Here is a 13318-nt window from a genome sequence, read left to right on the forward strand (position 1 = left end):
CTCTCCTTCAGGCCCTGGGATCCATATTAATGTGTAAAATAAAGAATTAATATAAAAAATATTGCTATACTCACCTGTCCGACGCAGCCTGGACCTCACCGAGGGAACCGGCAGCGTTCTTTGCTTAAAATGCGCGCTTTTCCTTCCTTCCGAGACGTCACGGCTTGTGATTGGTCGCGTGCCGCCCATGTGGCCGCGACGCGACCAATCACAGCAAGCCGTGACGTAATTTTCAGGTCCTTCTAGGCATTCAGTATTTTAAAATTACGTTCCGGCTTTGTGATTGGTCGCGTCGCGGTCACATGGGCGACACGACCAATCACAAGCCGTGACGTCACGGGAGGCAGGAGACGCGCGCATTTTTAAAATTACGTCACGGCTTGTGATTGGTTGCGTGCCGCCCATGTGACCGCGACGCGACCAATCACAGCAAGCCGTGACGTAATTTCAGGTCCTGATGCCTATTTCTGCATTCAGGACCTGAATTACGTCACGGCTTGCTGTGATTGGTCGCGTCGCGGTCACATGGGCGGCACGCAACCAATCACAAGCCGCGACGTAATTTTAAAAATGCGCGCGTTTCCTGCCCCCCGTGACGTCACGGCTTGTGATTGGTCGCGTCGCCCATGTGACCGCGACGCGACCAATCACAAAGCCGGAACGTAATTTTAAAATACTGAATGCCTAGAAGGACCTGAAAATTACGTCACGGCTTGCTGTGATTGGTCGCGTCGCGGCCACATGGGCGGCACGCGACCAATCAGAAGCCGTGATGTCACGGAAGGAAGGAAAAGCGCGCATTTTAAGCAAAGAACGCTGCCGGTTCCCTCGGTGAGGTCCAGGCTGCGTCGGAGAGGTGAGTATAGCAATATTTTTTATTTTAATTCTTTATTTTACACATTAATGTTGTTTCGATACCGATACCTGATACCACAAAAGTATCGGATCTCGGTATCGGAATTCCGATACAGCAAATATCGGCCGATACCCGATACTTGCGGTATCGGAATGCTCAACACTAGTTCTGAGGCATCCACTGGTCACTGAATACACTTTCCAGAAGCAATCACTTTAGGAGGCAGAAACGCTCAAATCCAGCATGAGCATGTTAACAGGCTCATAGGAAGAGAGTAAGCTGACTGGGCCAAATTAAGGGACTGTGTAGACTGCAGTGCCGAGACACTTACATTACATAATTAGTGGACAATAATTGGGACATTATGTAGAAGTCAAGCATCATAGACAAAAACAGTCGCCTTATTCACCAACGCCAGGTCACAGTACTAATTATTATTATTTATTTACGGTATATAGCACCATTGATTCTATGGTGCTGTACATAAGAAGGGGTTACATACAAATTACAGATATCACTTACAGTAAGCAAACTAACAATTGCAGACTGATACAGAGGGGCGAGGACCCTGCCCTTGCGTGCTTACATTCTGCAGGATGGTGGGGAAGGAGACAATAGGTTGAGGGTTGCAGGAGCTCCGGTGTTGGTGAGGCGGTGCCCTTATAGATGGCAGCAGACCCCATGACAGGTGCAAAATACTGAAAACTGACTGGCACATCAAAACTAGTCTGAATAGGTGCACACCAAAAGCAGGGACTTACATGTACAATATATGAAAAAGGTTGCACTCAATCATGTTAAAGCATGTCAATATGAAATATATGAAATTTGAGTAGCAAAATGACTAGTGAATATTAGAAAAAAATATTTGAGATGCTTTGCACAAAATTTGGCCAAATAATGTTTGCCCATCAACCACCCTGAAGGTGGCCTCAAAGACTGATGGGTCCCTAACCAGTGAGAACAACTCTCTTAGGCTGATGTCTGAATGTCTGGGTGAATCTGGACACCTCTCTCAGCAAAGCCTATACTTTTAGGTAGGTAGGAACCTGCTGTGATTAAAATCACCAAATGGTGAAGGGCGGAGTGCTCAGTCAGAAACATAACATTGAAACAACAGAAAACTGACTGGCACATCAAAACTAGTCTGAATAGGTGCATACCAAAACAGCTGCTTACATGTACAATATACAAAAAAGGTTGCACTCAATCTTATTAAAGCATGTCAATATGAAATATGTGAAATGTGAATAGCAAAATGGCTAGTGAATATTAAAAAAAATTGAGATGCTTTGCACAAAATTTGTCCAAATAATGTCTGCCCATAAACTAACGTCTAGGTGGCCTCAAAAAGTGATGGGTCCCTAACCAATGTGAACACTAGTGTTGAGCGATACCTTCCGATACTTGAAAGTATCGGTATCGGATAATATCGGCCGATACCCGAAAAATATCGGATATCGCCGATACCCGATACCAATACAAGTCAATGGGACACAAGTATCGGAAGCTATCCTGGATGGTTCCCAGGGTCTGAAGGAGAGGAAACTCTCCTTCAGGCCCTGTGATCCATATTCATTTAAAAAATAAAGAATTAAAATAAAAAATATGGATATACTCATCCGTCCGGCGGCCCCTGGACCTTACCGATTGTAACCGGCAGCCTCCGTTCCTAAGAATGAGGAGTTTAGGACCCTCGATGACGTCGCGGCTTGTGATTGGTCGCATGAGCGGTCACATGAGCGGCACGCGACCAATCACAAGCCGCGACGTCATCGAGGGTCCTAAACTCCTAATTCTTAGGAACGGAGGCTGCCACTTACAATCGGTAAGGTCCAGGGGCCGCCAGACGGGTGAGTATATCCATATTTTTTATTTTAATTCTTTATTTTTTACATGACTATGGATCCCAGGGCCTGAAGGAGAGTCTCCTCTCCTCCAGACCCTGGGAACCATACACTGGGAACTTCCGATTCCGATTTCCGATACCACAAAAATATCGGAACTCGGTATCGGAATTCCGATACCGCAAGTATCGGCCGATACCCGATACTTGCGGTATCGGAATGCTCAACACTAGTGAACACCTCTCTTAGGCTGAGGTCTGAATGTTTGGGTGAATGTGGACACTTCTTTCAGCAAAGTAGGTTCCTACCTACCTATAAGTATCGGCTTTGCTGAAAGAGATGTCCACATTCACCCAGACATTCAGACATCAGCCTAAGGCTGGTTTCACATTTGCGGTTGTGTCCGCAGCGTTTGTGCCGCAATTTTCCGCATGCGTCATGTATTCCTATCTTTAACATTAGGGCCGCAGGTGCCTGCGATTGGTATCGTTTTGCCGCGTTTGATGACGCGTTGTCTGCGGCTTGGCGCGGTAAACGCTACATGTAGTAATTTCAGAGGCGTCAATTTGCCGCCTCAAAACTTATGCGGTTGTTAGCAGAAGGAATGCGGCAAAAAACACATTACGGTCTATGTGAACGCATGCGTTTGCAAGCACATACGTTTGCTTGCGTTTGTGAACGCATGTGTTGTACCACAGGAAAACATGTCTAGACACTGATTAGCCACCCCCCACATGCAAACTGATAAAAGGAGGGAGTGGGCATTTGCAGTCAACAACTCAGTAGACTGGGAGCAAGAGCAGACAGATGCAGGAAAGAACCTGGGAGGGATCAACACTCTGAACAATGTGGGTATCAAAGCCAATGTCTTTATTTTCTACTTTCTGTCTCTATATGTCCTAATCTCTGTCTTTTTTTATAGTGCTTTGGCACAAAGCACTATATTTTTATTCCATCATGGTAAACTTCTTATTATTATAGTGCTTTGGAACAAAGCACAATACTGTAATCCGATCGTGGTAAACTTCTTATTATTATTCAGTCCGCAATTAATGCGGCCCGAACCGCAGCACTCACAGACTCCAGTGAGGTGTCATTTCGAAGCCAGCGTCCCCAAGAGGTGTGCTAAGTATTTTTCGTGTCGATCGGATTTGTAGTTTTGGCGCAACTTGCGTTTGAAAAAAGTGTCTCAATGCATTTCAATAGGGAAATTTTCCCATACGTTTATAATGGGCCTGATTTCTGAGGCAATTTCTAAAAATAACTGCCAACTGCCACCTGGCTGATTAGCTCATTGATATGCGCAGTCAGACACAGTTACTATGCCAACGCCTACGAACTCTACATGAGACCACCAGCACAAAAGTTTTGTCAGATAATATCAGCTCTTAAAGTGACAGCACAGCACAATTCCAAAGCACTATCTGTAGTCTTATTATTATTATTACTAGATGGTGGCCCAATTCTAACGCATCGGGTATTCTAGAATATGTATGTCCACGTAGTATATTGCACAGCCACGTAGTATACAGCGCAGAGCCGTGTAGTATACAGCGCAGAGCCGCGCAGTATACAGCGCAGAGCCGCGCAGGATACAGCGCAGAGCCGCGCAGTATACAGCGCAGAGCCGCGCAGTATACAGCGCAGAGCCGCGCAGTATACAGCGCAGAGCCGCGCAGTATACAGCGCAGAGCCGCGCAGTATACAGCGCAGAGCCACGTAGTTATACTGCCCAGTCACGTAGTATACTGCATATCCCTGTTAAAAAAAAAGAATTACAATAAAAAATAGTTACATACTCACCTCCTGGAGCGGCCGGTACCTGATGCTTGTTGCACCTCCTAGAGCGGCCGGTACACGATGCTTGTTGCACCTCCTGGAGCAGCCGGTACCCGATGCTTGTTGCGCGCTCCGGTCCCAAGAGTGCATTGCGGTCTCACGAGATGATGATATAGCGGTGTTGTGAGACCGCACATCATCATCTCGCGAGATTGCAATGCATGCAGCGGTGACCGGGGCGTCGCGCGGAGCGGGAAAGGCCGGTTCCTGATCCGGAGGGTCCACCGGAGGATGAGTATGTAACTATTTTTTATTTTTTTTATTATTTTTAACATTAGATATTTTTACTATTAATGCTGCATAAGCAGCATCAATAGTAAAAAGGTGGTCACACAGGGTTAATAGCAGCATTAACCGAGTGCGTTACACCACGGTCAACGCTGCCATTAACCCTGTGTGAGCGCTGACCGGAGGGGAGTATGCGGGCACCGGGCAGTGAGTGCGGGGAGTAAGGAGCGGCCATTTTCTTCCGTACTGTGCTTGTCGCTGATTGGTCGCGGCAGCTATGACAGGCAGCTGCCGAGACCAATCAGCGAACGAATAACGGTGACAGAAAGACGGAAGTGCCCTTAGACAATTATATAGTAGATTACCCCGCTCACCAATTCGGACCCCGAGTGGCCCCACCCACCAAATCGGACCCCGAGGGGCCCCGCCCACCAAATCGTACCCCAAGGGGCCCCGCCCACCAAATCGGACCCAGAGGGGCCCAGCCCACCAAATCGGACCCAGAACGGCCCCGCCCACCAAATGCTCAACCCTGAGGGGCTACAACTACCAAACCAGTGCCTGAGGGGCACCCAAGTGGGAAAGTCTTGCAGGGGCAGCCCGGGCACCATTGCAAAGCACTATCTGTAGTTCCTTCAAGAAATACCCATCTAGTTATTATTATTAGGCTTTTTTCCGCAATTAATGCGGCCCATACCGCTGCACTCACAGACTCCAGTGAGGCGTCATTTCGAAGCCAGCGTCCACGAGAGGTGTGCTAAGTATTTTTCGTGTCGATCGGATTTGTAGTTTTGGCGCAATTTGCATTTGAAAATTGTTTTCCCCTCATTGGAAAGCATTGTCTCAATGCGTTTCAATAGGGAAATTTCCTCATAGGGTATAATGGCCTGGTTTCTGAGGCAATTTCTAAAAATAACTGCCAACTGCCACCTGGCTGATTAGCTCATTGATATGCGCAGTCAGATCCAGTTACTATGCCAACGCCTATGAGCCCACTAGGAAACAGGTTTTGTCAGTCAGATAATATCAGCTCCTCTCTGTTATCAGCCATTCCCCTGTCCTGCTGTCAGTCTATTCTCTCTGTTATCAGCCATTCCCCTGTCCTGCTGTCAGTCTATTTCTCTGTTATCAGCCATTCCCCGTCCTGCTGTCAGTCTATTTCTCTCTGTTATCAGCCATTCCCCTGTCCTGCTGTCAGTCTATTCTCTCTGTTATCAGCCATTCCCTTATCCTGCTGTCAGTCAGAGTGACCCGGGGCCACCAAATCGGACCCAGAGTGACCCGGGCCACCAAATCGGACCCAGAGTGACCCGGGCCACCAAATCGGACCCAGAGTGACCCGACCCACCAAATCGGACCCAGAGTGACCCGGGCCACCAAATCGGACCCAGAGTGACCCGGCCCACCAAATCGGACCCAGAGTGACCCGGCCCACCAAATCGGAGCCAGAGTGACCCGGCCCACCAAATCGGACCCAGAGTGACCCGGCCCACCAAATCGGACCCAGAGTGACCCGGCCCACCAAATCGGACCCAGAGTGACCCGGCCCACCAAAATCGGACCCAGAGTGACCCAGCCCACCAAATCGGACCCAGTGTGACCCGGCCCACCAAATCAGACCCAGAGTGACCCGGCCCACCAAATCGGACCCAGAGTGACCCGGCCCACCAAATCGGACCCAGAGTGACCCGGCCCACCAAATCGGACCCAGAGTGACCCGGGCCACCAAATCGGACCCAGAGTGACCCGGCCCACCAAATCGGACCCAGAGTGACCCGGCCCACCAAATCGGACCCAGAGTGACCCGGCCCACCAAATCGGACCCAGAGTGACCCGGCCCACCAAATCAGACCCAGAGTGACCCGGCCCACCAAATCGGACCCAGAGTGACCCGGCCCACCAAATCGGACCCAGACTGACCCGGCCCACCAAATCGGACCCAGAGTGACCCGGCCCACCAAATCGGACCCAGAGTGACCCGGGCCACCATATCGGACCCAGAGTGACCCCACCCACCAAATCGGTCTCTGTTGTGTCCCGCCCACCAAATCAGACCCAGAGTGGCTCCGCCCACCGAATCGGACCCAGAGTGACCCCGCCCACCAAATCGGACCCAAAGTGACCCCGCCCACAGAATCGGACCTAGATTTACCCCGCCCACAAAATCAGACCCAGATTGACCCAACCCACCACATCAGACCCAGAGTGACTCCGCCTACCAAATCGAACCGCCTGAGGGGCACCCAAGTGTGAAAGTCTTGCAGGGCAGCCCGTGCACCATTCCAAAGCACTATCTGTAGTTCCTTCAGGAAATACCCATCTAGTTTTTCTTGCTGCATGCATCAGAATGCAATTTTCTTCTGAGGAGCAACGTCTTGGGCCTGCACAAGGTGGAAATGAAAGTGAAGTGAGTGCTCACCTCTTCAGATTGGTAAGTATTCTCTGTCACATCTACACATGCAGCGTCGGACTGGAGCACCTTGGGCCCACCAGAGAAAATCACTCTTGGGGCCCACTATGTAGCTACAGAGAAATAGATACAAGACCACCAATTGTGCGGTAAAACGCGCTAATATCAGGGTATAATTTAAGGTAGTTCACGCCTTAATTATGTAGCAAGGGTTGGGGTAGCCCCTTCACAGAATATAATTTAGCCCCCTCACAGAACATAATTTAGCCCCCTCATAAAATATAACGCAGTCGCCTCTCATAGAATATAATGCAGCACCCCACAAAATATAATGCAACCTCCTCAGGTATAACGCAATCCCCACCATATAATATAATGTAGCACCCTCATATAGTATAATGCAGCTGCAGCGCCCCAGAGTCCTGGTCGTTGCAGTAACGTCGCTCTGCCACTAAGGGGAGTGATGTTACTTCTGATTGCACTAAAGGAGTTCACCTGACCATGTAACACACACACTACACTTCACACTCCGGCCACCAGGGGGGGTGGTTCTATCTAGTAGTCCACTCCTCACACTCTGGTAAAACTGGGGGTTGGACAGAAAGACAGTGAGAGGTAACTGGGAAGAGCTAGAGAGAGGACCTGTCAGGGATGGGATCCTGACAGATTCCTAAGAAAGGACAAAAAGTGAGAAAACGGGAATACAGCAAAGAGGCGATAGGACCAGAAGGAGTCGTGCTGTAAGATCAAGGCAACATCCTTCTGAGGCGCAAACAGTCGGTGGCTGGAACGCCGAGCAAGTAAGAGACTCTAAGCATTACTGCAAACCACGGCAGGATAGCCAATTATAGGTTGGCTGTCTCACCCAAATCACCTAAGCAGACAATGGAGGCAGCTGTGGGAGAGGGGCGACTCTAGGGTCCCGGAAGAACTCCAGGCCTACCCCGTCATATGGGTGCGTCCTAACCATATCATCTGGGGGACGGAGAGAACGAACATCAGAGACAGACAGAATCAGTTGTGAGGACTATCCCGGGGTGCTCAGCAGGGAAGGACTACAACACACAGGCGCTAGAAGGTAGACGCTGATTCCCACCAGTTAAGGGGACTCCTGATGTGCCTTCGGACCGGCCGGTTTCAGACAGCCTGGTTAACAGTGCTCTGGATTGGATACCTCGAGACCTTCAGTAAAGAGGTAAAGAGACTGCAACCTGGTGTCCTCGTTATTCACCGTGACCTGCACCGCACCACAACATCATCACATTCTCAACTTTCACTGGACGCCCCTTAGCAGGGTCACGGACCGGGCCTAGCCACCGTGACAACCCCAGAACTGAGACACCGAGGCCCGGTACCGGGTTCCCCTCGGCCCTGCGGCAGTGGGGGCGCTCCAACTTGGCGTCACGAACAGGATCTACTTAAGCCTGAAGAATCAGGTCATGTGTGCCTTGGAACTGTGCTTTATTGTGCTTGGACTCTGACTTATTGCAAAGACTGTGAATTGCTAATTGTCGCCAAGAGTTCCTGCCACAATTCGCCATTGCCACGCACGGAGGGAGGAGCCTTAGCTTCGTGGGCGGAACCGGTCAAGAGAAGCGCGGAAAGAGGAAGCGCGGTAAAGTGCCAACTCCGGAAGAGGAACTCCGACCTCCAGCAGGTTAGTGGGAGGAAGGGACAGCCATGTCCGAGTCGGGAGGAGCGGAGGCGGCGGTCGCAGCCGTGGACACAGGGGCAGCTCCGGTCCCCGCAGCAGATGTAGCCGTGGCCCTAATACCACCACCGGTTGCCGCAGAACCCGCTGCCCCCATCAGCCAGCCGGACACTGCCGCAACCACAAAGGCCATAATGCCCTTTCTATGCCGTACCTGCCCGGAGCGGCCTGGCTCCCCCGATACTCCGGGGAGTCGCATATGTTCACTGACTTTAAAGAAGGGATCTGCAGCCTGCTTGAGTTCTATCCCCTGACAGAGCCTCAGAAGGTTCATATGATAATCGGCCAACTCTTTGGGGTGGCTCTGAGAGAAGTGAAGTCCTGGCCCGCCGCGGATAAGGGAACGGCACAGCAGGTTTTTGCAAAGCATAAAGCCACCTTCGATACCCGTACTGCTACAGAAATTAAATTGACTTTCTATGGATGCAAACAGAGACCGCAGGATAGCTTACGGGACTATGCCCTTAATCTCCAGGAGGCGCTGTGGGCCATTAAGCAGATTGACCCTGGCAGCATGCAAGATGAGGACAAACTCCTGAAAGAGCGGTTCATTGAGGGGCTCCTGTGCAGTCACCAAAGGGGCCAATTACACTTCTTGGCCACGCAGAATCCAGACTTGACTTTTGCGCAATTCAAGGATAAAGCTATCCAGGCGCTGCAGGAGCGACAGCCCAGCCGTGCAATACCACCCAGGCGTCCCGCTCTCACATACCACCAGGAGGTGGCGCCGGATGCCCCAGTCGCCGCCGAGGCCGGCGCCCAGAGCCTAGAGGACGACTCCCCTGCGGGACTCCGCCTCCAGATGCAGGAGCTGACCAAGAGCGTTGCTGCCCTAGCCCGGATGGTGCAGTCCCTACAGGAGGCCCCCAAGGAGAAGATCCAGCTGGCCTCCAGACCAGAAGATGTCCCCTGGATGCGACAGAGGAGGACTCCGCTGACCAGAGGCCGGGACGACGATTGCTTTCATCGGGACGGACGACCCATCTGCCGCCGCTGTCAACAGGTGGGCCACCTGGCAAGGTACTGTCCTTTAAACGAGCAACCCCTGGGGCAAAGGGCCAAACCCCAGGAGTAGGATGATCAGGCCCACAGCATTGGAGAGCCAAATACGTTGGAGGGCGGCCAGTTCTTCCTGTTGTGATCGACGGTATCCCCATGAATGCTCTGCTGGACACCGGTTCTCAGGTGACGACTATGCCTTACGTGCTTTATAAACGGTATTGGGAGGACAGCGAAATTACTCGTGGCCCCGATGACGATTTCACCATCATAGCCAGTAATGGTCAGCCGTTGCCACAAGTGGGGTATAAAGAGGTCACCATCAAGGTGGGGCGGGTGGAATTGAAGGCCAAAGAGATTGTAATTGTTGATATTGACCGCCGTGATTGTAATCCCATGATGACTATTGGCACCAATGTTATAGAAAATTGTCTTCCAGAAGTTATCGTCTTGTTGCAACAGGTAGCAGAAACTGCTGGCTACAGTGAACAACGCGCCCTGCAAAAAGAAATCAGAGCTCTGATACAGAGACAGCAGGTAGAGCTGACTGGTGGTGAAATTGGTCGTGTCACTGTGAGTGATTCAAACCCTATCGCGATACATCCCCGGAGTGAGATGTTGATATGGTGTCGGGCAGCCATAGGCCTCAGGGGTAAGGACTACCAGGCCCTGGTAGAACCCGTCTATTCAGACAATAGGCCCACTCTCCTAACAGCCAGGGGGGTGGTCAACGTCCGCCAGGGGAGGGTGCCAGTACGTGTCCTTAATTGCGGGGAGGAAGAGGTCCATCTCACCAAGTATGTCACGCTCGCCAAACTATTCGCCGTCAATAATAGTGTGATACAGACACCTGGACCCTTGGCCCTGTCTAACTTGGCGGGGGACAACAGTTCTGCAGGGCACCCGAAAGATTGGTGTCGGGAACTGCACGTGGGCACTGACTCCACCCCATCCCATCAGAAACAGGGGGCCTACTGGGTGGTTCACGAGTACAAGCGGGTATTTAGCAAACACCCCTTAGATTTTGGACAGGTGAAAGGGATCCAACATCATATCCCCACGGGAGATCACCGGCCCATAAAAGAGAGATACCGCCCTGTACCCCCAGCTCACTACCAGTGTGCTAGGGACATGTTGCGAGAAATGAAGGAGGCTGGGGTGGTGAGAGACAGTTGTAGCCCCTGGGCAGCTCCGTTAATCCTTGTTAAAAAGAAAGATGGCACAATGAGGATGTGCGTTGATTACAGGCAGTTGAATCGCATTACACATAAGGACGCATACCCACTGTCCAGGATAGAGGAGTCTCTGGCTGCCCTAAAGTCTGCTAACTATTTCTCTACCTTAGATCTCACCAGTGAGTACTGGCAGGTTCCTGTGGCGGAGGCGGACAAAGAGAAGACGGCCTTCACGACACCGATGGGTCTCTGCGAATTCAACTACATGCCCTTCAGATTGTGCAATGCCCCGGGGACGTTTCAGAGGATGATGGAGTGCTGTCTGGGGCACAAGAACTTTGAAACCATACTGCTATATTTGGATGATGTCATTGTCTTCTCTAAGACCTACGAAGACCATCTGAAGCACCTGGCTGAGGTGTTTGAAGCCCTGTCCAACTTTGGCTTAAAGGTGAAGCCGTCCAAATGTCATCTGCTGAAACCCAAAGTGCAGTACCTGGGCCATGTGGTGAGCGCTGAAGGAGTAGCCCCAGACCCCAACAAGGTCACGGTGATCCAAGACTGGCCGAAGCCCAGCAACCTCCACGAAGTCCGGCAGTTCCTCGGGCTGGTAGGCTATTACCGAAGGTTCATCAAGGACTTCACCAAGAAGGCCGCACCCTTGCAAGACCTGTTGGTGGGCCAATCAAAGAAGACCAAGGGGAAGAACGCCCCATTTGACTGGAACGAGGGGCTGGAAGGATCCTTCACTTGTTTGAAGTCGGCACTGACGGGAGAAGAGGTACTGGCCTACCCCGAATACGACCACGGGGTGCCAGCAATGTGGGATTGGGAGCCGTGCTGTCCCAGGTCCAGAAAGGCAAAGAGAGGGTGATCGCTTACGCCAGCAGGAAGCTCCGTCCCACGGAAAAGAACCCTGACAACTACAGTTCCTTTAAACTGGAGTTCCTTGCCATCGTCTGGGCAGTGACAGAGAGGTTCAAACACTACCTGGCCTCGGCGAAGTTCACCGTCTTCACAGATAATAATCCGCTGACACACTTGGATACAGCCAAACTCGGGGCCTTGGAACAGCGGTGGATGGCCCGGCTGTCCAACTACGACTTCACCATAAAGTACCGGGCAGGACGCAAGAATGCGAACGCCGATGCCTTGTCCCGGATGCCCAATTTGCCAGAAACGGGGGAGGACCTGGAGGCACTTGAAGAGATAGAGATGCCTGCGTTCCATCGCCCCAAAGCCGCTCAGTACTCCCATCATGTGAAGAATCGGTACAAGAACCAACAGAATGCCACGCTGAATCCCCTGCCCCATCACGGATGGGTGGAGACCCAGGATGGTGACCCCGCGGTCCGTCGGGTGAAAGAGCTCCTGATGCAGGCAGGGTTGCATCCCGGCCCAGATGATCCACAGGAGACCCGAGAGCTGTGGAAGGGGAGAAGCAAACTGTTTATCCATGATGGCAAGCTGTGCCGGAGGAGTATCGACCTGCGTACCCATGAATTGGTATGGCAGATAGTGGTGCCGAGGCGAGATGCGCCCATGGTTCTGGGAGCCTACCACGATGGAGCCGGACACTTCGGATGGAAGAAGCTGGAGAGGCTACTCCGAAGGAGGTTCTATTGGATTGGCATGAAGAGAGCCATTGAGAAGTGGTGTCGGGAGTGCGGTCCATGTAGTCTATGCAGGAAGGACCGTGACAGCCAACGGGCTCCCTTGCAGCCCATCATCACCAAACGGTCGCTCGAACTGGTCGCGCTGGATCATGTGAAGCTGACACCTAGCCGGTCAGGCTATATCTACGCTCTTACCATCGTAGATCACTACTCCAGATTTTTGGTGGTTGTACCTGTCAAGGATCTAACGGCCAGGACGGCTGCCAAGGCCTTCCAGCAGTACTTTTGTAGGCCCCATGGGTACCCGGAGAAGGTACTGACCGATCAGGGACCAGCATTCGAAGCAGAGGTGTTCCAAGAGTTCTGCCATCTGTACGGGTGTAAGAAGATCAGAACCACACCATACCATCCCCAAACCAACGGGATGTGTGAAAGGATGAACCAAGTGGTGATCGACTTACTGAAGACCTTGCCCGTAGAGGAGCGGAACCTGTGGCCGACAAAGTTGCCTGACTTGGTGGACATATACAATCATATCCCAGTAAATTCCACCAACTGCACTCCAGCGTACCTGATGCGAGGAAGATCTAGTAAGTTACCCGTTGACCTGGACATGGGGGTCCTAGCCCCCGAAGAT

Source organism: Ranitomeya variabilis, chromosome 6, assembly GCF_051348905.1.
Source record: "Ranitomeya variabilis isolate aRanVar5 chromosome 6, aRanVar5.hap1, whole genome shotgun sequence".
In the NCBI taxonomy this organism is placed as follows: Eukaryota; Metazoa; Chordata; class Amphibia; order Anura; family Dendrobatidae; genus Ranitomeya; species Ranitomeya variabilis.